The sequence below is a fragment of the Melospiza georgiana genome, chromosome 23, assembly GCF_028018845.1.
Source record: "Melospiza georgiana isolate bMelGeo1 chromosome 23, bMelGeo1.pri, whole genome shotgun sequence".
NCBI classification, from domain to species: Eukaryota; Metazoa; Chordata; class Aves; order Passeriformes; family Passerellidae; genus Melospiza; species Melospiza georgiana.
Genome location: NC_080452.1, coordinates 2,404,646 through 2,430,658, shown reverse-complemented (window position 1 = coordinate 2,430,658; position 26,013 = coordinate 2,404,646). Strand labels below are relative to the sequence as shown.

Sequence of the window (26,013 nt, the reverse complement as noted above, 5' to 3'; positions counted from 1 at the left end):
TCCCTACTACCCCAAGGCTCCCCATCCTTGTACCAGGTAGTGGCACCGGTGGTCCCTGAGCCCTGGCAGGTCAGTGTCACCCTGTCCCCCAGCACCACCGGCCTCCAGGTGGGCTCCATGAACCTCTGGGTGGTCTGGGCACCTGCAGGTGACAGGGGACACCAACCTGCAAGGGCCAGTGTGGGGCTGGGGACGGTGGGGTGGGGCCATGGCATCCCCTGAGGACTCACAAGCAAGGCCGAGGGTCTGGTGGAAGGGAGAAGGGACAGCGATCAGTGAGGGTGGCACCGTGGGGACAGAGGCTTGGGGACAAGGGGTGTGAGGGCTGTCCCCAAACTTTCCTTGTGTGACATGGACCCCTTGGGGACAGGGGACACTGCAGCCACCCCTTGCTCAGGCAGGACATGGGGACACTGTGGACACCCCTGAACTGGGGATGCCACAGCCACCCCATGCTCGCAGAGGTCACCCCCACCAGCCCCATGATGCCTCCCCAAATCCCTGTCTCCTGGTTATTGTCTCCAGATTCCTTTCCCCCTTCTCCTGTCCCCACAGCCAGCCCACGACCCTAGTCACCTCTTGCTCTGGCTCTGCTGGCCTTGGGGACCTCAGGGGACCCCCTTTGCCCCCCTGTGCCCCCTCCCCTCCCCATCCTAGGGGTGTCAGGCCCGTGCCCGGGGCACTCACCCCACAGGAGCAGGGCCATCTTCCCGGCCATCCCGGTGTCCCCAGCCATGTGGACTGGCTTTCACTCACTGCTGGCATTGGCTGTCCCCTGGGTGGTGGCTTTTTGGCCAAAGGGGAAGGAAACAAGGTCAGATCTTGTCCTCTTGTGTAGGTGGCCCTTGGTGGGGACAGGGTGGCCACAAGCACAGGATAATGGGGATGTGGCCATGGGGAAGGCTGTGGGATGGGTGGGAACAGTCTGGGGACATGGCTGGTTGGGACACAGTGGGAAATGGGGTTCCCAGGAGTGGGGGGCTCAGGGGTTTGGGGAGCCTTGGATGGGGTCCCCGGGAATGGGGGTCCTGGGAGAATCAAGATCCTGGGTGAAGGAGGATTTCAGGGGATGGAATGAACTGGAGAGTGTTCCTTGGGAATGGGGTGCTGGACCATTCAGATCCTGAAGAATGTCAGTATGGGGATGAGTATTGCAGAACGGAGGGGCACAAGAAATGGGGGTCCCATGATTTGATTTTCAGGGGAATGGAGGTCCCAGGGATGGGCAGTGGCTGGGTGAGCCCGTGGTTCACAGCTCCTCCCCTGGGTACCTCAGATTTTGGGGTGACCTAGAGCCCAGTGCTGCCCCCACAAGGTGCCGGCAGCCTGTGGATCACCCCAGACGGATTCCTAGGGGCTTTGAGTTTGTGTCCCCCCAGCCCCCAGGGTCTTTTCCCTCACTTCATTTCCATTTCTATCATTTTACCCCTCAATTTCACAAGCCCCCAGTTCCTGCCTTGATGATACTGGGGGGCACCTGAGCAGGGAACAGACTGGGAGAAGCCCAGGGTGGCGGAAGCAGGGGTGAGGGGTCTGCAGGGAGGGCTGGGGAGGCTGTGGGGGATGGGGGAGTCCAGATTTTACCCCCCCAACACTTTCACTTCCTCTGTCCTGCAGCAGAAGGAAGAGGCCGTTTGTGCTGAGCGAGTGTCACATGGGGGGGGAGGGGACGGACGGACGGACACAAGGTTCTGTTCTTAGGGGGCACAACCAGGGGGCTCCTGTCCTGGGGCGATACTGTCCCAGGGGAGACACATGCTGGACAAGGTGCTCCTGTCCTGCAGCATGGCAGCTCCAGGGGGCTCTAGACTTCTTCATTCTTGCTTGACCCCTGCAGGCTCTGAGACAGCAAGAGCAGCTGGGGAATGGAGCCCCTGAGCAGGAAGGAGCTCCCAAACTCCTGCTCCTTGAAGCCAGTGGCCATCCAAGGGAGGGGCCCAGCCATGGCCCAGCCCCCCTGCACAGGGATGGCCATTGCCCAACCCTGATCTGCCCAGCCCCAGGTGGCAGCCCGGACCTGAGTTTTCCCGCCTGCCCCCTTGGCTTTGATTCTTGCAGCTTTAGAGCTGCTGCAGAGATGAGAATTCTGTGGGTGGAAAAAGGCCTGCCTGTGGTTTTCTCAGCCCTGCAAGAAGGACAAAACCCAAAGGGAGCCTAAGCAGTGGCTCTGTGGGGGCCTTTGATGGTTTTCAGAGCAAGGCTGGCTGGAATCACCCCCTGCAGGGGCAGCTGTGGTGGAACCAGTCTGGAAATACAGCAGTTGATTGTCTTGTTCCTTTTCCCAAGGGACTGAGTGAAATCCGGAACTACTGCAAATCCCACACTGATCTGCTCAAAACCTGACCTGGACCCTCCTTCTTGAACAAAACCAGCAGCCTTTTGGAACCTCCCAGAAAGAATGTTTGAGTTCTGTTGTAGCATGGGTCCCTGCCAATTAATAATTAGCTCTGACTCCATGATTCCAGACTGCTGATCAATCACTTTAATGTACTATATTTATTGAGTAACTCATTGCCCTTGCAGACAGTCCAATCCAGCTTTAACCTAATTGGTCCTTGTAATTAAAACACCACCACCAGTGGCCAATTAAAAAATCACCCACTGGTAAACAAATCTCCATAACACATTTCACATGTTCACACCAATGGGTGCAGCAAGCAAAAATAAGAATTGTTTCTCATTCTTTTCACTGATCTTCTAACAGCTTTCACCAGAACAAGGCCTGGGAAAGTTGTGCTTGCTGCTCTCTGTGACCAGAGAGCAGCTTCCACAGGGTTCTGGCTCAGCTGCCAGACAAGAGGGAAAAGTGTGGGAATATCGAGCAGTGGCAGTGCCCTGCTTCCCTGGTGGGGCTGTGGGGAGTGACCCTGTCTGGATTCCAGGTGTTCCCAGAACTCCTCCATCCCTGCCCTCCTCACCTGCACAGGGCACAGGGAATAGATAGGGCTCTGCTCCACACCTGCTGCACACCTTCCAGGGTACCCCTCCACTTCCCGGAGCTGTGGGGGCCTTACCCTGGCAACGCTCGGTCCCGACACATCTCGACAGTGGCTTCGGGCACGCTGTCACATTCAGTTCGGGCACCCTGTGACCCTCCTGGCTCTCGCAGCACGATGGCAGCTGGGCCCCTTCCGGTGCTCCAGGACCACCATTGCAGTCCCTCCTTTCTGCAGATCCCACCACAGGGTCTCTGCTCCCCCTGTCCCGGGGTCTCCCCTCTGCCGTTTCGCTCCCTCCATGCTCGGGGCTCTCCAGTGGGGTCCCGGTCCCTCCATCCCGGCCCCTCCCACCCACTGCCCCCCGGCCCCTCCGGCCGTGCCCCCCGACAGCCCCGGGGCCGGCACAGGCAGAGGCTGCCGAGCTCCTGCAGGATGAGATGTTCCTGAGCGGGGCCCGGCTCCCTCATGCCGTCCTTGCCCGCAACACTCGGGCTCCAGCAGCCCTGGGCTGCTCCTTCGGGATGTACCGACTGCTCCTGGAGCCCTGCTCTTTGTCGGGAACGAGCCCAGGAGCACCTGAATCATCCCCAAGATCTTAGCCGGGACCTCCTGTGAGGCTGTGCCCCAGCCCTGAGGGGTTTGGGAGCCAGATGGGTGTCACTGCTGGGTCCCAAAATCTGGGGGAAGCAGGAATGACAAGTGGTGCCCCACCGTGGCCCAGCCCCGTGGGCCTCACCTGAGAACCCTGTGGAATTCCTGGAACTCCTGCTCCACCTGCATGGCCAGGTGCTGTTCCCATGGGTCCCTGCTCCAGCCGCTCCCACCTCAGCTGCTGCTCCAGTTCAGCCTTCCTGCCCGACCAGCGAGAAGCAGCGGCCACATGACACAGGCACTGAATCATCCCCAGCACCAGCAAAAACCTTCCAGGCAGTAAAGAAAGCTCCTTGTGGGCAGAGCTGGCAGCATCTGACCCCCAAATGGTTCAAATACTTGTGTAGCCCAAAATCCCTGGGAGAGGCAGCAGAGCCATCTGTTTGTGCACTAGGATGATTTAGGAGCACAACTAAACTTCAGTAACTCCAGCTATAATTACAACACCTCTTTAAGAGTCTGCAGCACTCAGAGCAGAACAGGGCCATTGGCCCAATGAGCTCCAGTTTTGCCCCATTTTGCCCTCCCAAGGCACTGCTCCCGGTCTGGGCTCTCCCTGTGCTCCAGCTGCAGCTGCAGAGCCCTCAGGGCTGTGGCTTTGCTTTCCTCCTCCCTCTTCTTTCCCCTGTGTCTTCTATGTTGGGACCAGCAGTGGCCCAGGAAGAGCAGGAACTCCAAAAGTGCTCTGGAGCCTCCTGAGGAGCCCAGGCAGAATCAGCATCGAGTACCAGCTTTCCTCAACATCCCAGGGTAATTCAACATTTCCAGAGTGGCTGTGACAGGGCTGAAAGAGGAAAAGGGAGAGAAAGGCTGAGGACTTACAGGAATTGTGGTTTAAAGACACCAGACATGCTGCTGTGGACCCGAGACATGCCTGGGGTAAGGCGCTGCCTTCCTTCCATTAGGGATTATGGAGAGTGGTTGCAGGTGTTGCGCAGGGCAACAATAGGTGCACAACATCTTTCCTTGTGTGGCTGGCCCCGGGACTCTTCTACGCTGCCAGTGGGAACTGGGATCCAACCTGCTGCCTTGGTGGCTTCTGCCCGCTGCCAATGGTGGTGCTGGGAGCAATTGGTGGCCGTGAGTTTGCAAAAGGAGCATGTCCTCCCTCCCATCCCAGTCCGCCATGGCCCCTGAGGGGATGGAGCTGAACCCTGCAGCGCCCCCTGCTGGCCGGGAGTGCTCCCTGCAGCGCCTCCTGCTGGCTGCTGTTACAACTGCCACAAAAACCAACAGCGCTGAGCAGGAGGGAAAGCTCTGGGTTTGTGTTGTTTGTTCTGTTCTGGTTTATCAATTTCTTAGAAAAGAGGTGCTGTTCCTTTTCCTACAGTTCTGCCTGGAAGCCCCATCATCTTTGAAATTAAACCAAATTTTAGACATGGGTCTTTTTTCCATTCCATCTACATTCCCACTTTCCTAGGCAGATATTTCTTATTCGAACAAGTTGCCAACTCCTGGGTTTCAGTATGAATGGGACAGACACCGCAAGAGGAGACAGGGTCAGGGACTTGGCCATCTCATGCTCTGCCTTCTTAAGCCAGTTGGGCCACCAAGTGCCCTCTCCCCAGGTTGCACTTTTGGTCACCCCGACACTCAGGAGCTGGCTTTGGCAGAGCATCACACTGTCCTCAGTGTGCCATGGCTGACAGACTGATGGACAGACGGGGCCCTGTCTTACCAAAAACAAGGCCTGACCCACCCCTGCCACACACATGTGTTCCAAAATGTCTCCAGACATCAAACTTTTGCTGTCTCTGACACCCCACGCTGTGCCATGGCCTGAACATGACTGCCCTGGCAAAGGAGGATGCTCCGGAACCCCCACAGTGATTTTGTGAGATCCTGATGTGAGGAACACGGCAGAGGAGGAGTCTGGGACAGGGGACAAGAGAATCAAGAGCCTCCTGAAGGCCGCTTGGGCCATCAGTGCAAGGAAGGTTTGGAGCCCTGCCAGGTTCCTCTGGTGGAGGCAACATGCTGGGGGAAATGTCTGGGGTTTGTTCCTTTTTGGTAGCTTTCCCTGGAAATCATTCCTTATGTGACCCTTAGGACTCTGAACCTTGCTGCTGTTGGTTTTATTCTCTCTCATTGCTGTTTCAGGAAATTGTTCTTCTCTCAGCTCTTTGGGATCTTTGCGCCCCCATAAGCAGAGAGAGGGGCAGTTTTTAGTGGCAGCACATACACGAATGGGTGCCCATGGGTGGGGACCCCCAATGCCCCCCAGTGCCCCCTGGTGTCACAGCACATTCCTGTAGGTCACCGGATTCCTGTGGTCGCCCCTGGGGTCCCCACAGCTCCACGTAGGTCACCTGGGGATCCTGGAGGGTGGTGGCACAGAGGGGACACGAGAGACATGGGCTGTGGGATCTGGGTGGGGTGACACTCGTGGGTGACGTGTCCCTCTGCGTGTGTCCCCCCCGTACTCACCCCCTATCCTCTTGGTGACCACGACGTGGGTGTATTGCACCTCCCCCTCCTCTGGGGGGAAGCCGGGGGATCCAGGGGAGCCCTGAGGGAATAAAGGGGATGTGGGGGAGGGAATGGGAGGTCCTGGGGGTTGGGGTAAAATGGGAGAGTGTGGTTTGAACCCCCCACTCACATTTCCTGGTTCTTCCTGGCAGCTGCAAATTAAGCAGGGAAGGGATGACTGTGGGGTCCCAGGGCCCTGAACTCGCTCAGGATTCCTGGACTCTCACGGGACCCTCAATTCCCCTCAGGGCCCCCAAGCATCCCTCAAGTCCCCCAGAATCCATGAACTTCCCCAGTGCCCCTTACACAATCAGCCTCAAGAACTCAAAGCCCAGCAGGACAGAAACCCTCCCCAAACATCCCCAGGGCACCTGGAAGAACCCCCAAAATCCCTGCAGGACCCTCCAGCATCTCCCTAAACTCTACAGGACCCCCAGACAAGGTCACAATTCTGGGGCTGTGGGTGGTGCTCTATCTCTGCCCAAATCTGGGGGCCTCTAAAGCTCCCTGGGACCCTCGTCCCCCCATTGTCACCCACCCACACGGTGCCACCGGTGCCAGGCCACAATGACACCCACAAGCAGGAGCAGAAACAAAAGGGCCCCACTGACCCCTGCAGCCACTGCAAGAAACAGAGGTGGACACATCAGGGTCACCCTGAACCCCAGGGGTCCTGCACTCCCTCGTAAGCCCGTGGGACCCCACCTGTTCCACCATGTCCCTTTGATGTCACCTCCAGTGTCAGCAGTGAGCTCGTTGCCCTGAACACGCGGTGCCCATCTGCCTCATTGGTGGCCACGCAGTGGTAGGTACCCGAATGTCCCACATTAACCACCCCAAGCTGCAGGAGGGGACCTATGGCAACCTCCTGCCTGTTGTGCAGTAGTTGAAGGTAACAGGGACTGAGCCCACCTGCACCGAGCAGCGCAGGGTCACGGGATCACCGGCATGCACCTGGTGTGCCAGGGGACTGGGGGTGGTGGTGGCATTGTCCACGGGCACTGCGGGGACACAGACAGGGCTGAGGCCACAGGGAGGGGCTGGCTGGTGGCTGGTGTGGGGATAGGGATGAGGGGATGGGTGTGAAGGTGGATAATGGTGGATATACAGGGAACACGGAGGGGAGAGGGGACACAATGTAGAGGCGGGGGGTCCCAAGAAAAGTGTCTGGGGGACATGAAGGTACCCAGGAAAGGGACCCAGAGAAGTTGTGCGTGCTCCCTGTTCCCATCCCCACATCCACTGTGCACCGTGATGCTAAACCGGGGGCTTCTCTTCCACACAGCCCCACCTTGGAGCACACCTGGCAGCTGTAATTCCCCGAGTGCGAGACCCCCACAGCAGGCATCAGCAGCTGCAGGGACCTCTGCGGGCCCCCCACCACCTGCCCATCTCAGTACAACATGTGCAGGAGGGCAGCTTGGTGCGGCAGGGGCTGGGGGTGCTGAGGCAGCGGAGAGTCAGGAGGGACCCCATGGTGGGTTTAGGGGTTCCTCCAGCACTGGCACTAGGTAGAGCTCAGGGCAGGAGAGGGGAGGCGAGGACTGTGACTCTGAGTCTGCTGGGCAGGGGCTTTGGGGGTGTCAGGAGATTGGAGTTCCAGCCATGGGGGTGCTCACCATGCACTGTCACTGCTGCTGACTGTGACTGCCAGGACCCCACCAAGCCCCTGCAGCTGTAGCTGCCACTGTGGTTCAGCTGCTGGGGGAACAGGGACAGCTCAGTCCCATTGACAAACCCCCTCAGTTCCTTCTCGTCTGTTGGAGAGTTTTGTTCAGACGTGGCTTATAGAAAAGGGCCATGATCATATACAGCTGGTTAAGCAGTAAAAAACAGCTGTAAGTAGTAAGTTCTCAGCCTTCTGATTACAAGAGAAACAAAAACACTACGTCCTTGAATCAAATGATGAGAAAAACATGGTGAAAAACATGGAGTCCTTGAATAGTCAATAATAGTCAACAGCAGGATATAAAAAACAAGTATTAGCCTCAACAAGAAACCACAGCTATTAGCAACAAAGGAGGGGTTGGCATGCAATCTGTAACCAATGACAAGCTCGGGTTTTGCAATATGTATGAGCTTAATTAACACTACTATAAAAGTATGTAAGCTGGATCAATAAATCTGAGATCGATGCTCATCAATTGGATGTGTGCTCCTCTGCCTTCATTTTCCTCACTTGTCCTGGTAAAATCGCACCCTAGTGACTGTGTGGTTCCAATGCCTGCACCGACAGTGCAGTGTCATCGTGTCCCCCTCCAGCAGCGCCCGTGCTGGCACATGCAGCACCAGCAAATCTGAGAGACAGGAGGATCCTCTCTCACCGAGGGGCTCAAGACAGGTCCAAAGTGATCCCCGTGACCTTGAGAACATCTGGGTGCACTGGGATGTCCCTATGGGCAGGGCACAGGCTCTTGCCACACAAGGGCTGTGACGCCACCTACGGAGTGGAGTCCACCCTGACTTGTCAGGGGCCACCCTGATCATTTAAGATCCCCACTGACCATCCAAGACCATCATGGGGGGGCTGAGCCCGGTGCGGGGTCTGTGACACATGTAGGTGCCTCTCTCGATGACAGTGAAGTTGTCAGGTCCCTCCTGCCACCAGCGCTGCCCGTCATTGTACCAGGTGGTGGCACCGGTGGTCCCCGAGCCCTGGCAGGTCAGTGTCACCCGGTCCCACAGCACTGCCGGCCTCCAGGGGGCCTCCACCTGGAGCTGGATGATCTGGGCACCTGTGGGTGACAGGGGACACCAGCCTGCCAGGGTCAGCGTGGGGCTGGGGACAGCGGGGTGGTGCCATGGCATCCCCAAGGACTCACCAGTGAGGCTGAGGGTCTGCGCTGGAAGGGAGAAGGGACAGGGCTGGGTGGGGGTGGCACTGCAGGGACAGAAGCACTGGGACACAGGGTGTGGGAGCTGTCCCCAAACCATCCCCATGGGGACAGCAGTTCTTCTGGGAAAGTGTGTCAGGGTGGTCCCTAATGTTTTCATGAGGCAGGGGGACATGTCTGTGTCACAGCCACCTGTGCACCACATCCCCGTGGCAGTGACACCTTGGGAACAGGGACACTGAGTCACCCTGGGCTGAGGCAAAACATGGGGACACTGTGGACACCCCAGGCACAAGGACACCATGGACACAGCCCATGCTGGCCCAGGTCACCCCCACCAGCTCATGATCCCATCCACATGATCCCATCCCCATGGCCACATCCTCATGGTTCTCTTCCCCTTCAGTCCCTGCATCCCAGTTCCCTTGTCCCTATGCCCAGAGCTACCTGAGCCCAAAGGTGCCAGTCCCCACATTCCTTTCCCCAAATTCATCCCAAAATTCCTGCCCCCCTGTTCTTGTCCCCAAAGCCACCCTACATCCCCAGTCCCACTAAGGTCCACTGTGGGTAACATGGACTGGCTCTGCTGGCATTTGGGACCTCAGGGAACTCCACAGCCCCGCTGTGCCCCCTCCCCTCCCCATCCCCGAGGTATCAGGCCTGTGCCTGGGGCACTCACCCCACAGGAGCAGTGCCACCTTCCCGGCCATCCCGGTGTCCCCAGCCATGTGTACTGACTGTCACTCACTGCCGGGGGTGGCTGTCCCCTCGCTGGTAGCTTTTTGGATGAAGGGGAAGGAAGCAAGGTCAGGTCTTTTCCTCATGTGTTGCTGGCCTTTGGTGGGGGCAGGGTGGCCACAAGCACAGGATCATGGGGATGTGGCCGTGGGGTTTTGGCTGTGGGGACAGGCTGTGGGCAGGAAGGGGACTGGATGGGGACAAGGCTGGGTGGGACACAGTGGGATATGGTGTTCCCAGGAGTGGGGGGCTCAGAGGGTTTGGGGACCCGGGGAGGGGGATCCAATGGAATGGAGGGTCCCACGGGAATGGGGTCCCTGAGAATGGGGAATCCATGATAATGAGGGGGCCATGGGAATGGGGGTGCCCAGGGGTGGGGGCACTCAGAGATGGGAGTCCCAGGGGAACGGAGGCTCCAGGGATTTGGGGCCATGGGATGGGGATGCTGGGGCAATCTGGGTTCCCGTGGGAATGGGGGTCTTGGGAGAATCAAAATTCTGGGGGAAGGAGGATTTCATGGAATGGAATGGACAGGAGAGGTTTCCTTGGGAATCAGGGTGCTGGGCCATGGAGATCCTCGGGAATGTCAGTGCTGGGATGGGGGTCTCAGGTGTCGCAGACATCTTTTTCACTAAATATCATTTCTTTAGGATTTTCCCTTCTGAGAATCTGAGGCCCCAGAAAAAGAATGTAAACAATAGTTATCTGTTGCTGTGGAATGCAACAGGTAGATTCTTGATTAGGCCATCTTGAATGTTTTTAATTAATAGCCAATCAAGGACAGAGCTATCTCGGACAGAGTCCAACAGAGCTGACTTTGTTATTCATTCTTTTCTTTTCTATTCTTAGCTTAGCTAGCTTCTGAGGAAACCATTTCCTTTCCATTTCTTTTTAGTATAGTTATAACGTAAAAATATATATATCAGAACATAATAAATAAAGCCTTCTGATCCTGAAGTCAACATTCTCGTCTCTTCCCTCATCCAAGAACCCCTGTGACCACAGTCACACTCAGGCACGGTGGGACATAAGGAATGGGAGTCCCATGATTTAATTTCCAGGGGAATGGAGGTGCCAGGGATGGGCAGTGTCTGGGTAGGCCTGTGGGTCTCAGTTCCTTCCCTGGGTCCCTCAGATTTTGGGGTGACCTAGAGCCCAGCAAAGCCCCTCTGGGGTGCTCCCTTCCTGTACAGGCATCACTTGGGGGTCCTTAATAGCTCTGCCTCTCTGCCTCTCCCACCCTTAATTTTTCCTCTCTTTATTTCTCTTATTTCCTTATTTTCCTCACTTTTTTGCCACATCTCCTCACCCGCAGTTCTTGACTCAGCAATCCCGGGCAGCACCTGAGCAGGGAATGGGTTGGGAGCACCCAGGGGAGGGGGATAATGGGGAGCAGTGGGTGCAGGGAAGGGTGGGGAGGCTTTGGGGGATGGAGATGTTGGGCTGCGCCCCCTCAACACTTTCACTTTCTTTTTCCTGGACAAGAAGGAAGCGGCCGTTTGTGCTCAGTGAAATAAACAGGGCATGAGACTTTTTCTCCTCTAAATGCCTTTATTAAAAGTGATCAGCTTAGGATTGGGCAGCTTGGCAGGTCTGCAGCTTCCCGTTGTCTCTCCCAAGGCAACGAGGAGGAGGAGGATATGCACAGCTTTGTCCACTAGGGACAGAGCTGGGGGTCCGGTCCTCGTGGGAGCCTTTAGGGCGTGGTGACCCCTTTGGATATTGTTGTTCGCCAGTTTGCCCTGTCCACTTCCGGTTTCGGCATGACTCCTGTGCTCAGGGTGAGAGGGACTACAAAGGTGTTCAGCATCTCTGCAGGCTCAGCACTCCATTCCTAACGTCCAGACATCACTCTAATCTCTCAACTCTTAGTTAGCTCGTTGTTTGGGGGTCTTTTTTAGCAAGCTTTTTTAGCAAGCAGTAGCTTCTGATGGCATGCTGGTCCTGGAGTTATTTTGCATATCTCCCCCCTCCCAAGTCTCTTCCCCTCACTGTTTGGGGAGGTCCCCACCCTTCACTGTCTCAGGGAAGGGCCATTAACTTGGCCCCAATTAGGCTTTTACTGATACAAAAACAACTATTAGCAACAATGACTCGTAATTACCATAACACAAAAGCAGCACCCCAGCAGCAACAGTGGTAACCTTTTTCTCACAAAAAAAAAATCAGCAGAATTTTTGTTCATAACACTCAGGACCCCCCAAATCCCCACCAAGGGTCGGGGGCTCCCCCTCCTTCCCAGTCACACCCTCACCAGGAGACCCTCAGAGCCCCCAACACCCCCAAACCTCACCAAAGGACGCTCAGCCCCCTCAGGATTCTCCCAAATCCCCAGCAAGGGCTGGGGTTCTCAGTCTCTCCTCATCACACCATCCTCAGGCCCCTCACGACCCCCAAAAACCTCCCAAGGGCTGGGGGTCCCAATCCCCCTCATGACCCTCTCACCCAAGGCCCTGCAGAGGCCATCAGTTACCCCAACACCGCACCAAGAGCTCGGTGTCCCCTCAGCCCGGGCCCCTCAGAGTTCCCTCATGGCCCCCAGAGCCCCCTCAGGACCCCTATTCCTGCTCCCCCGGGACTGCCCATATGTGTGGGGTGCGTTCCCGGGCCTGGCTGCTGGGGGGGTGTGGCTGGCGGCCCCCCCATACTCACACCTCCTGGATGCTGGGTTCCCCTTGCACACCCCAGCACGATTGGCGGCCCCTCCACCCAGCACGGCGCTGACGCTCTGCAGCGGCACGTACAGCTCGCCATTGATGCTGTGTGAGATAAACAGGGCAGGAGAATTTTTCTCCTTTTAATGCCTTTATTAAAAGTGATCAGCTCAAGGTTGGGAGGCTCGATGGGTCCGTGGCTTCTCCGTCATTGCTCCCAGGGTGACTCAGAGGAGGAAAAATGTGCAGCTTTGTCCCCTAGGGAGCAGAGATGGAGGTCCTGTCCCCACGAGAGCAGTGGGGCTATACCCTGTGTTTTTCTCAACTTTCATGTTTTGCTGTTTTGGGATCTTGGCTCCACTTGAGGTCTTTGCTCAGAGCAAGGGGTAACAAAAGTTCTCAGCATCGCTGCAGGCTCAGGACTTTGTTCCTCACGTTCAGACATCACTCTGATCTCTTAATTCTGTGTTGGCTCATAGTTTTGGGGGTCTTTTTGTAAAGTTTGGTGGAGTGGCTTCCCATGGCATGCTGGTTCTGAAGTTATTTTGCATGCCCTCTGATGCCCCCTACCATGTCCCCTCCTCTCACTGTCTGGGGAGAAGGGCTATCACTTAGCCACAGGCAGGGCCTTACCGATAGAAAAGGAGTAGTTAATGAAAATGACCGATGATTACAATAACAAAACAGGTAGAACTCCACCTTGGCAGCAACTGGTCCAACCTGTTCACTTTGCAACCATTTTACAAAAAAAAATGGGGAGCCTTTTTTACTCATAACACTGCGCAGCTGCCCGCCTTCGCTCACTTACGCGTGGACGTTAAAGCTGTAACCCAACTTGGACTTGAAAATAAGGCTGATGCAGGGCCCACCCGGGGGTCCTTCCCCGGCCCTGTTCTGCACCCCCGGCTGTGCTTCCCCCCCTTGTCTGCCATCTTGACATCCGCTCACGGTGCATGTCACGGGACCTGGCCCGCGACTCCCACCGTAGAGACCTGCCCCTCCCATCCGCACTGCAGGGAGCGATGGGAAATGGAGTCCCCGGAGCTGTTGAGCTCCATTAGCACGCTGCAGGCCGTGGGGGTTGATGGGGAATGTAGTCAGATGGAGAGGCGGGCAGAGTGCGGCGCATGCGCTGTGGGTGTGGGAACAGGGGCGTTACCATGGGAACGGGGCTGTTGTCATGGAAGGGAGTGGGAATTGCCATGGAAACCGAGGGGCTGTTATCAGGGTAACGGGGAGAGGTGGGCATGGGAATGGGGGCTACAGGTGCCATGGGCCTGGGGGGCTGTTATCGTGGGAATGGGGGGGTGTAGGCATGGGAATGGGAGAGGACTGTTGCCGTGGGAACAGAAGGGTGTTGTTGCCGTGGGATTAGGGGACTGAGGGCATGGGGACAGGGGGCCGCTGACATGAGAATGGGGTACGGTTGCCATGGAGATGGGATGCTGTTGCTATGAGAAAGGGGTGTGTGTTGCCATGGAAACAGGGGGTGCGGTTTCCCTGGGAACCGGCAGGGGGTGCTGTTTGCGGCGGTGCTGTGAAGTGACTCCTAAGGGACGGAGGGAGCCCCAAAAATCCTGCAAATCCCACAAGGATCTGCTCAACAACCTGAGCGGACCCTCCTTGTTCATTCCCGAACTGACCAAGAAGAACTGAACTAAAAAAAACCCCCAGTTTCAACAAAACCTGTGTTTTGGGTTCAATAAGAGTGACAAGGCCCCCAGTGCTCTCTGGCACTGGGGTGGGGGGGACGATAAAGGGGAGCTCCTGGGTGTACTGGGAGCACTGGAACAGGGAGCTCTGGGCAGCCCCACATGGGATCCCCCAGTCGTTGCCACCCCCCGGGCATGGGAACACAGGATCGGGGGGAGGAGGGGGGCACACAGGGGGTACCCTGGGGAAGGGACCCCCAGACCCCCCAGTGCCCCCCACAGCATGCTCTCGTTGTCACGGGGGTCCCGCTGTCCCTCCTGGGGTCCCGACAGCTCTGCATTGGACACCTTTGGATCCCAAGTCGGTGCAGGGCTGGGGGACACCTGTGGGGACCCTGAGAGTGACACCAGTTCTGGGACCTGGATGAGTGTGACACCCGTGAGTGACGTGTCCTTCTTCCCCCCCGAATTCTCCCACTGCCCAATTGGTGCTCATGATGTGGGGGTCCAGCATGGCCTCCTTCTCTGGGGGAGGCCTGGGGGATAAGGGGGGGGTCTCAGTAGTCTGGATAAAGGGAAACAGGAGTTCCAGCCTGAGCCTCCCACTCACCTGTCCTGGGGTTTTTTGGTGGCTGAAAGGAAAAGGAGAGGGGGTGAACAAGGGGACACTGGGACCCCTGAACCTTCCTGGACATCGGCAGCTCCAACCACCCACGGGACCCCCAAATCCCCACCGCAGCCCTGATTCCGACTGGACCCCTTATTCCCCCAGGACACTCTGAGCACCCCTGAAGCCCCCAGAACTTCTGCAACACCACAGGGCCCCAAACACCTCCTGGTGTCCCAAACCCTCTGAGTCCACAGAACAGCAAACCTGGAGGGAGAGGCACCCCCAAACTCTCCCAGGACCCAAAAAGATCGTCCAACATCCCTGCACAGCCCTCCAGGAGCTCCTCCAAACCCTGCAGGAGCTGCCAATGCAACCACAATGTTCCTCCAAGCCCACCCAGCGAAGGCCCTGGAGCCCTACCAAGACCCTCCAAATGCCCCCAAATCCCCCAGGACCCCCAGCTGAGGTCACTGCAAGCTCAGTGTCCCCCAGCAAAAGGGCACGGGGTTCTGCTGATCTCTGCCCCCACTCTGGGGGCTACCCCTCACTCCAGGACCCCCATCCCCCCCCATTGTCACCCACCCCGGCGGTGCCACCAGTGACAGCCCCCGATGACAGCCAGGAGCAGGAGGAGGAACAGGAGGGTCCAGCCGGCATTCACAGCCACTGCTGGGGACAGAGGGGGACACACTGGGGTCGCCCATCATCCCAAGGATCCTGAACAGCCCGGTGACCTCATGTGACCCCACCTGTGACCCAGGGTGAGCCAGGTGTCACCTCCAGGGCCAGCTCAGGGCTGAGTGCCCAGAACACACAGTGCCCATCCTGTCCCAGCTGGTTGGTGGCCACTCATTGGTAGGTGCCCAAATGTCCCACAGTAATTTCCCTGAGCTCCAGGATGGGACCCCAGTCCACCTCCTGCCCATTGTGCAGCCAGGTGAAGGTGACAGGGGCTGAGCCCACCTGCACTGAGCAGCACAGGGTTACATTGTCACCTGTGTGTACCTGGTGTGACAGGGGACCGGGGTTGATGGTGGCATTGGCCATGGGCACTGTGGGGACAGAGATAGGGCTGGAACCTGGCAAGGTGGGATGAGAGTGCCGTGGGTGGGGTCAACCCAGCCCAAGGGTCCCACTCACCCAGGACGGTGACATTCGGGGGGGTCTCTCTCGGCCACGTTGTCCCCATCGCTGACCTGGCACAGGTAGTGGCCACTGTCATTGTCCCCAACGTGGCGCAGCTCCAGGCGACGGCCGGTGACCAGCGGTGCCCCTGAGTCCTCCAGGTTCCAAGAGAAAGACAGAGGACCTGTCCCTGCAGCCACTGCGCAGCTCAGCACCAGGCAGTCCCCGAGTGCCACCTGTCCCCGGGGGGCTGTGCTGACAGGGCACCCCTGAGAGTGGGACCCCTGCAGGGGAACACAGGAGGGGTGGAGGACATGGGAGGGGAAAGAGGGGAATTAGAGGGGAGCAGAGAGGATCCCAGTGAGCACAAGGGGACCCTAGGAGGCATGCTGGGACCTGGGCACAATGGCGAGACCCCGTGGAAATAGGAAGAGATCCAGGCAGGGATGGGAAACCAGACAAGAGACTGAGGAGACTCAGGTAATGATTTGGGGTTTAGAGATGGGGAGGAGGACCCAGGGAAGGAAGGGAAACCAGAGGGTGGAGCAGGGACCTTGGAAGGGGTGGAGAATCCAGGGAGGGATGGGGAGGACAAAGAGAGGGATGAGGGATCTGCAGGAGGAACTGGGCAGTCCTGGGGGAAACCAAGAGGGACTTGGGAAATTTTGGGTGACCCAGGGAGGAGTAAAGGGAGGATGAAGGTTTCTGGCAGAGAGGGGAAATCCTTGGAGGATGTTGGGCTTCCCTGTCCCCATCCCTGAACTCACTGTGCACTGTCACTGTCACAGGCTCCAACTGACTCCAGTGTGACACCCCATAGCCTTTGCAGGTGCAGTGGCTGCTGTGGTGCAGCTGCAGGGGGGACAGGGACAGCTCGGTCCTGTCATGGGGCCCCTTCAGATGCTTCTGATCATGGTAGAAGTACACGTGCGTGAGCTGTTTGTTCTGCCAGCTCCGGCAGCGCAGTGTCGCCATGACCCCTCCAGCAGCGCCCATGCTGGCACCTGCAGCACCAGCCAGTCTGGGGGACAGAGGGGTCCTGTCACACCAGTGGCATCAGGAGGATCATGATGGTACCCGGAGGAACCAGGAGCCAGCCATTGTGAGAGACAAGTCTCCTCACTCTGGGAAGCTCTTGGATATCTTCAGAGCAGAGGACAGGCTCTGGTCACACAGGAAGTGACCCATGGAGCAGAGCCCACCCAGAGCCCTTGGAGTCACTGTGGGTGCCAGGTTGAGGAAACTCAAACCCCCCTCACTGCCTGAGACTTTCATGGGGAGGCTGAGCCCGGTGCTGGGTCTCTCACATGTGTAGGTGCCACTTTCAGTGATAGTGAGGTGGTCTCGCCCCTCCTGCCACAAGCGCTGCTCCCCCTTGTACCAGGTGGTGGGACTGGCGGTCCCCAAGCCCTGGCAGGTCAGTGTCACCCCGTCCCACAGCACCACTGGCCTCCAGAAGGGCTCCACCAGGAGCTGGGTGCTCTGGGCACCTGTCGGTGACAGGGAACACCAGCCTGCCAGGGCCAGCGTGGGGCTGGGGACAGCAGTGTGAGGCCATGGCATCCCCTGAGGACTCACCAGCAAGGCTGAAGGTTTGGGCTGGAAGGGAGAAGGGACAGGCCTGGGCAGGCTTGCACAGTGGGGACAGAAGCACAGGGGCACTGGGTGTGGGCACTGTCCCTAATTGTCCCCATGGAGTCAGCAGTTCTTTTGATAAAGTGCATGGGAGTGGTGTCAAAGGATTTGGAGAGGCAGGGGGACACGTCTATGTCACTGTCACCCTTGCACCCATCCCCATGGCTGCATCCTCACGCTCTTTTCCCTGTTTTGTCCCTGCATCCCAGTTTCCTTGTCCCCATCCCCAGAGCTACCTGAGCCCAAAGGTGCCAGTCCCCACATTCCTGTCTCCACATCCCCATCCCTGAATTCCTGTCCCCCTCTCCCTATCCCCAAAGCTACCCTATATGCTCAGTCCCACCAAAGTCCACTGTGGGTAACATGGACTGGCACTGCTGGCATTGGGGACCTCAGGGGACCCTGCAGCCCCCCTGTGACCCCTCCCATCCCCAGGGTGTCAGGCCTGTGCCCAGGGCACTCACCCCACAGGAGCAGCACCACCTTCCCAGCCATCTCGGTGTCCCGAGCCATGTGGACTGGCTGTCACTCACTGCTGTGGCCACCGCTCCCCTGGCTGGTGGCTCTTCGGATGAAGGGGAAGGAAGAGAGGTCATGTCTGTCCCCACGTGTAGGTGGCCCTCAGTGGGGGCAGGGTGGGCACAGGATGGGGGCAGGCTGGGGACATGATGGGATTGTCTGGGGACATGGTGGGGATGCTGTTGCCACGAGTGGGGGGCTCAGGGAATGTGGGGAACCAAGGATGGGTTTCCAGGAGAATGGGGGTCCAGGGGAATTGGGGTCTCCATGCCTGGGGGGATTAAGGATGGGGTTGCTGTGGGAACAGGGTCCCCAGGTATTTGGAGTCATGGCATGTTGGTGTCAGGGTTCGGGGTGTAGGGGGAAAAAAGGGGACGCTTGGGAATAGGGGTTCTGGGGGAAGAAGCAGCCAATGGGATGGGATCAAGGAAATGGTGGTGCTGGCAATGGGGGTCCTGGGATGGGGGTCCCCAGGGAGGAGGCACCAAGGGAATGGGGGTCCCATGGTTGGGTTGCCAGGGGAATGAGGGTTCCAGTGATGGGCAGTGGCAGTGATGGGCACAGGGGTCACAACTCCTTCATGGGGTGCTTCAGATTTTGGGGTGACCCAGGGCCCAGCACAGCCCTCCAGTGCTTATGACTAGGGAGGCACCCCAGGGTTGTCCTGGGAGGCTCTGTGTCTCTGTCCCAGACACCCCTGGGCTTTTGCCCATCCCCTCCAATTTCCTGGCTCAGCAATCCCAGAGAATAGCTGAGCAGGTAACAGTGGGGTGGATCCCAGAAAGAGGAAAATGAGGGGGTGGGGGGTGCAGGCAGTCGTTGGGGGGCTGGTGGGGGGGGGAGTGGGTCTCTCTGGCTGAGACAACAAACACTTTCATTTTCTCTTTCCTGCAGCAGAAAGAAGAGGTCATTGGTCCAGTTCATAGAGTCCTTTTAGCAGTTGTTTTCCCATTAAGTCACTCACAATAAATACAAACAAAGCCTGAAGAAACTGGACATTTTTGTTCCCTTTAGGAGCCCATTGGTGCATCCCACAGCAGCATTTGCTTGTGGATAACACAGAGTGTGGAATCTCCCTGAGTGTCCAACAGCTCCAAGCAATTGCTCCCTGCCCGCTAGGCAGAAACCCAGCCCTAAAGGAAGCTTTTTCTTAGGCCACATTTAGGAACTCTCCCCATTTTGCTCATTCCCACCCTGAAACTTGACTCACTTCCCATGGAGGAAGGGGAGAAGCTCTGTCCATCCTTAGGACAGTGCACAGAAATCTGTAGAAATGCCTGTGTGTGCCTCAGGGTCTGATTCCCTGGTAAATCCACTCCAGCCTGCCCTGAATTCCCCTGCCTGGGCACTCCCTGCGCCTGTTCCCCAGCCCCTCGTGTGCAACCCCTGCTCAGTATTTCCACACTTTTCTGTCTCTTCGGGTGTGCACATCCAGAAGCCAAACATTCTTTCCATGAGGTTCCAAAGGGCTGCAGGTTTTGTTCAAGAAGGAGGGTCCAGGTCAGGAGGTTGAGCAGATTGGTGTGGGATTTGGAGTAGTTTTGTGGTTTTCTCAGACCCTTGGGCAAAGGGACAAAATAATCAATTGCTGCATTTCCAGACTGGTTCCCTCACAGCTGCCCTTGCAGGGGGGGTTTCCAGCCAGCCCTGTTCTGAAAACCATGAAAGACCCTCACAGAGCCACTGCTTGAGCTGCCTTTGTGGTTTTTGCTTCTTGCAGGGCTGAGCAAACCACAGGCTGGCCTTTTTCCACCCACAGAATTCTCACCTCTGCAGCAGCTCTAAAGCTGCCAGAATCAAAGCAAAGGGGGCAGGGGGGACCCGCAGATCCTGGCTTCCACCTGGGGCTGGCCAGAGCAGGGCTGGACAATGGCCATCTCTGTGCAGTGGGGCTGCGCCATGGCTGGGCCTGACCCTTGCATTGACAGGGGACCCCAGGATGTGCCATCCTTGGGACAGGCACCAGGAATGTGCAGGGACATTTCTGGAACCACCACTCCCCGGGACAGGACCCCCCATGCCAGGATGTGTCACCCCCTGGGACAGGATACCCCCAGGACAGGAACCCCCTAGAAGTGCCCCCCAGGACCGAACCGCCCCTTTCCCATCTGACTCTCAGCACAAACGGACTCTTCCTTCTAGTCCAGGGCAAAGAAAGTGAAAGTGTTAAGGGGGCGCAGCCCAACACCTCCATCCCCCACAGCCTCCCTACCCTTCCCTGCACCCGCCACTCCCCTCGCTCCCCCAACCCTTTCCCTGCTCAGGTGCTCTCTAGGATTGCTGAGTCATGAACTAGGGGGGAGGGAACATGACACAAAAGGGAGGAAAATAAGGGAAAATAGAGAATTAAGACATGAAAAAGTGAAGGGCAAGGGCGGCCACAGAGGCAGAGCTACCAAGGACCCCCATGCCTAGAAAATGAGCAACCCAGGGGGGCAGTGTTGGGCCCGGGGTCACCCCAAAATCTGAGGCACCCAGGAGGGGAGCTGAGACCCCTGGGCCTGACGAGCCACTGCTCATCCCTGGGACCTCCATTCCCCTGGAAATCAAATCATGGGACCTCCCTTCCTTATATTCCTCCCTGTGATCCTCATCCCAGTACAGACATTCGCCAGGATCTCCATGGCCCAGGGCCCCCATTCCAAAGGAACCCTCTTCTGTTCATTCCATCCCCTGAAATCTTCCTTTCCCAAGAACCTTGATACTCTCAGGAACCCCTCTTCCCACAGGAACCCCCATTCCGCCAGAATCCCCATCCCATGACCCCAAATCCCTTGAGCCCACATTCCCCTGCGACTCACATCCCTGTGTCCCCCCAGCCCTGGGCATCCCCATTCCACGGACCCCATCCCTAGGATCTCCCATTTCCCTGGACACCCTTACCCAGGTCCCTAAACAAACTGAGGCCTCCCACTCCTGGGAACCTCATGTCCCACTATGTCCCACTCAGCCTTGTCCCCAGCCTGTGCCCAGCTTGTGGCCACCCTGCCCCCACTCTAGGGCCACCTACGCATGAGGACAAAATGTGACCTCGCTTCCTTCCCCTTCATCCGAAGTGCCGCCAGCATGGGGAGTGGTGGCCACAGCAGCGAGTGACAGCAGTGCACATGGCTGGGGACACCGGGATGGCCGGGATGGTGACGCTGCTCCTGTGGGGTGAGTTCCCGGGGCACGGGCCTGACACCCCAGGGATGGGGAGAGGAGGGGTCACAGGGGGGCTGTGTGGTCCCCTGAGATCCCCAATGCCAGCAGTGCCAGTCCATGTTACCCACAGTGAACCTTGGTGGGACTGGGCATATAGGGTAGCTTTGGGGACAGGGAGAGGGGGGCAGGTATTCAGGGATGGGGATGTGGGGACGGGAATGTGGGGACTGGTACCTTTGGGCTCAGGGAGCTCTGGGGATGGGGACAAGGGAAATGGGATGCAGGAACAGAAGGGGACAAGAATAGTGAGGATGTGGCCATGGGGATGGGATCATGGGGATGGGATCATGAGCTGGTGGGGGTGACCTGGGTCAGCATGGGCTGTGTCCATTGTGTCCTTGTACCCAGGGTGTTCACAGTGTCCCCATGTTCTGCCTCAGCCCCAAGTGGCCTCGGTCTCCCTGTTCCCAAGGTGTCTGTGCCACAGGGATATGGTGCATGGGTGGCTGTGACACAGACATGTCCGCTGACCATCCAATTCTTTTGTGGCCACCCAGACACATTTTCTAACAAGAACTGCTGTCCCCATGGGCACAGTTTGGGGACACCCCCCCCCCACCCTATACTCCAGGTGCTGCTACCCCTGCAGGGCCACCCGCACCCACCCTACTCCCTTCTCCCTTCCAGCCCAGACCCTCGGCCTCACTGGTGAGTCGTCGTGGGATGCCATGGCCCCACCCTGCTCTCCCCAGCCTCACACTGGCCCTGGCAGGCTGGTGTCCCCTGTCACCTGCAGGTGTCCAGACCATGCAGATCCTGGTGGAGCCCCCCTGGAGGCCAGCGGTGCTGTGGGACCGTGTGACACTGACTTGCCCGGGCTCGGGGACCGCCGGTGCCACCACCTGGTATAAGGATGGGCAGCTCTGGTGGCAGGAGGGACCTGATAACTTCACTGTCATCGAGAGAGGCACCTATATGTGTCACAGACCTGGCACTGGGCTCAGCCCCCCCGTAGTGGTCTCAGATGGTGAGTGGGGATGTTAAATGATCAGGATGACCCCTGACAAGTCAGAGTGGACTCCACTCCTTTGGTGGCATCACAACCCTTGTGTGGCAAGAGCCTTAGCCCTGCACACAGGGACATCCCAATGCACCCACATGTTCTCAGGGTCACAGGGACCACCTCGGACCTGTCTTGAGCCCCTTGGTGAGAGGGGATCCTCCTGTCTCTCAGATTTGCTGGTGCTGCAGGTGCCAGCAGGGGTGCTGCTGGAGGGGGACACGATGACACTGCGCTGTCGGTGCGGCCATTGGAACCACATTGTCACCAGGGTGCAATTTTACCAGGACGAGAAGGAAGTGAGGGGGTTCATCAATGGGACCGAGCTGTCCCTATTTCCCCTGCAGCTGCACCACAGTGGCCACTATAGCTGCGGGGGCTTGGTGGGGTCCTGGCAGTCACGATCAGCAGCAGTGACAGTGAAAGTGTATGGTGAGCACTTCCATGGCTGGATCTCCAGTCTCCTGACACCCCCAATGACCCTTCCCAGCAGACTCAGAGTCACAGTCCTCACCTCCTCTCTCCTGCCCTGAGCTCTACCTGGTGCCACTGCTGCGGGGACCCCTGAACCCACCATGGAGTCCCTCCTGACTCTCAGCTGCATCAGCACCCCCAGCCCCCTGCGGCCCTGAGCCCCCCTCCTGCCCATCTTCTACAGGGATGGGCAGGTTGTGGGGGGCCCACAGGGGTCCCGCAGCTGCTGGTGCCCGCCATGGGGGTCTCCCACTCAGGGAATTACAGCTGCCAGGTGCGGTCATACAGGGGGGCTGTGAAGAAGAGCAGCACCTGGCTCTGTGTCACGGTGCACAGTGAGTGCGGGGATGGGTACAGGGAGCCTCCAGGGACCCTCTGCCTGGGGACCTCCATGTCCCCCAGACACATTTCTTGGGTCCTTCCATCACTCTATGTGTCCCCTCACCCTTCTGTAGCGTGACACCATCCTCAACATCCCCCACCACACCCATCCCTGCCCATCCCCACGCCCCCACTTCAGCTGCCAGCCCCTCCCTGTGGCCTCAGCCCTGTCTGTGTCCCCGCAGTGCCCGTGGACAATGCCACCATCACCCCCGGTGTCCTGGAGGTGACTCCACAAGATAAAGGGACACACAGGGAAACAGTTGGGGTCCCTCAGGTTTGCAAGGGAGTGCAGGACACCTGCGGTGATGGGCAATCCTGATGTGTGCCACTCTGTTTCTTGCAGTGGCCGCAGGGATCGGTGGAGCCCTTTTGTTCCTGCTCCTGCTCATTGGTGTCATTGTGGCCTGTCACCGGTGGCACCATGTGGGTGGGTGACAATAGGGGGGATGGGGGGTCCCAGGGAGTTGTAGAGCCCCCCAGAGTTGGGGAGCAATAGGGCAGCACCACCCACAGCCCCAGAAGTGTGACCTTTTCTGGGGGTCCTGGGGAGTTGCTGGAAAGTCCTGCAGGGATGTTGGGGGTTCTTTCACGGGCCCTGGGGATGCTTGGGGAGTGTGTCTGTCCTGCTGGGTTTTGAGTTCTTGAGGCTGACTTGGTAAGGGGCACTGGGGAGGTTCATGGATTCTGGGGGGCTTCAGGGATACTTAGGGGTCCTGAGAGAAATTGAGGATCCCGTGGGGGTTCAGGAATCCTGAGAGGGTTCAGGGCCCTGGGATTCCGCAGTCACCCCACCCCTGTTTCATTTGCAGCCGCCAGGAAGCAGCAGGAAAGGTGAGTGGGGGGCTCAAACCACACTCTTCCATTTTACCCCAACCCCCAAGCCCTCCCATCCCCTCTCCCACATCCCCTTTATTCCAGCAGGGCTCCATCGGATCCCCCCGCCCCCCCAGAGGAGGGGGAGGTGCTGTACACCCACGTCATGGTCACCAAGAGGGCAGGGGGTGAGTACGGGGGGACACACGCAGAGGGACACGTCACCCACGAGTGTCACCCCACCCAGATCCCACAGCCCGTGTCTCTCACAGCGTCCTCTCGTGCCACCACCCTCCAGGATCCCCAGGTGACCTACGCTGAGCTGCAGAGACCCCAGGGGCGACCACAGGAACCCGGTGACATCTACGGGAATGTTCTGTGACACTGGGGGGAACTGGGGGCACTGGGGGTCCCCACCCATGGGCACCAACTTGTGTGTGTGCTGCCAATAAAACCTGCCTCTCTCCCTCCCAGTGGGGGCACAAAGATGCAAAGAGTTGAGAGAAGAACAATTTCCTGCAACAGAAATGAGAGAGAATAAAACCAACAGAAACCAGATCAAGGTTCAGCGTCCCAATGGTCACACAAAGAACAATTTCCAGGCAAAGCCACCCAAAAAGGAACAAACCCTGAACACTTCCCCAAGCACGTTTCCTCCACCAGAGGAAGCTGGCAGGGCCCTGGACTTTCTTTGCTCTTATGGCCAAAGCTGCCATCAGGAGGCTCTTGATTCTCTTGTCCCCTGTCCCTTACCCCTTCTCTGATGTGTTCCATACACGATGCCCTCACAACGGCCCTTTGGGGGTTCCAGAGCCTCCCCATTTTCCACGGCAGTCGGGATCAGGCCATGGCAGAGGGTGGGGTGTCAGAGACAAGAAAAGTTTCATGTCTGGAGGCGTTTTGGAACAGTTGTGTGTGGCAGGGATGAGTCAGGCCTTGCTTTTGGTGAGATAGGGCTCCATCTGTCTATCATTGTGTCAGCCGTGGTACACTGGGGACAGTGTGACGCTCTGCCAAAGCCAGGTCCTGAGTGGCCGGGTGACCAGAAGTGCCAGCTGGGGAGAGGGCCCTTGGTGACCTAACTGGCTTAAAAGCCAGAGTAAGAGGCAGCAAAGTCCCTGACCATGTCTGCTCTTGGGGTGTCTGTCCCATCCATGCTGGAACCCAGGAGTTGGCAACTCATTTAATTGAGAAATAACTGCCAAGGAAAGTTGGAGCATTCCCGGAATGCAAAGGAGACCTAGGTCTAAAATTTTTAAATTTGAAAAATGATTTGGTTTTCAGGCAAAAGTGTAGGAAAAGGAATACCAGTTCTTTACTGGGAAATTTATAAATCAGAACAGAACAAACAACACAAACCCAGTACTTTCCGTCCTGCTCAGCACTGTTGCTTTTTGTGGCAGTTATAACCATGGCCAGCGGGGGGCGCTGCAGGGAGCACTCCCCGCCAGCAGGGGGCGCCCCGGTCCAGCTCCATCCCCTCAGGGGCCATGGCGGCCTGGGACAGGAGGCAGGAGGGGATATCACTCCTTTTGCAAACTCACAGGCACGAATCAGTCCCGGCACCACCACCAGCAGCAGGCAGAAGCCACCAAGGCATCAGGTTGGATCTCAGTGCCCACTGGCAGCGTAGCAGTTTCCCGGGGCCAGGCACACTTCCATGTGTAACACCTGCAACTGCTCTCCATGATCCTGAAAGGCAGGAAGGCAGCGCATGACACCAGGAAGGTCTCGAGTCCACAGTAGCACCTCTGGTGGCTTTGTGCCACAATTCCTGCAAACCCTCAGCCTTTCACTCATTTTTCCTTTTCCAGCCCTGGTACAGCATCTCTGGGAATGTTGAATTGCCTTGGGATTGTCAGCACTGAGCACCTGAGGAAAGCTAGTGCTCAGTGCTGACTCTGCCAGAGCTTGTCTGGGGCCTCCAGAGCACGTTTGGAGTTCCTGCTCTTCCTTGGCCACTGCTGATCCCCACACAGTAGCCCCAGGGGGAGGAGGAGGAGAAGTAGAGCAGAGCCACAGCCCTGAGGGCTTTGCAGCTGCAGCTGGAGCACAGGGACAGTCCGGGCTGGAGCAGTGCCTTGGGATGACAAAATGGGGCGAAATTGGATCTGTGGTGGTCAATGCCCCTGTTCTGCTCTGGGAGCATGAGACCCTTACGGAGTTGTTGTAATTAGAGACGGGATTCCTGTAATTTAGCCATGCTCCTAAAGCATCACTGTGCACAAACAGAGGGCTCCACTGCCTCTCCCAAGGATTTTGGGATTCTGTGGCTGAGGCGGGAGCAGCTAGATGAGGTGGCCCATGGGAGC

At 57.9% G+C, this 26,013-nt stretch overlaps 1 pseudogene; it reads left to right on the top strand.

Annotated features, from left to right (window-relative positions):
- The window catches only part of LOC131092999 (Fc receptor-like protein 2), a 48,078-nt pseudogene extending 23,995 nt beyond the window's left edge, over nt 1–24,083 (top strand).
- Nucleotides 24,084–26,013: the final 1,930 nt, after the last annotated feature.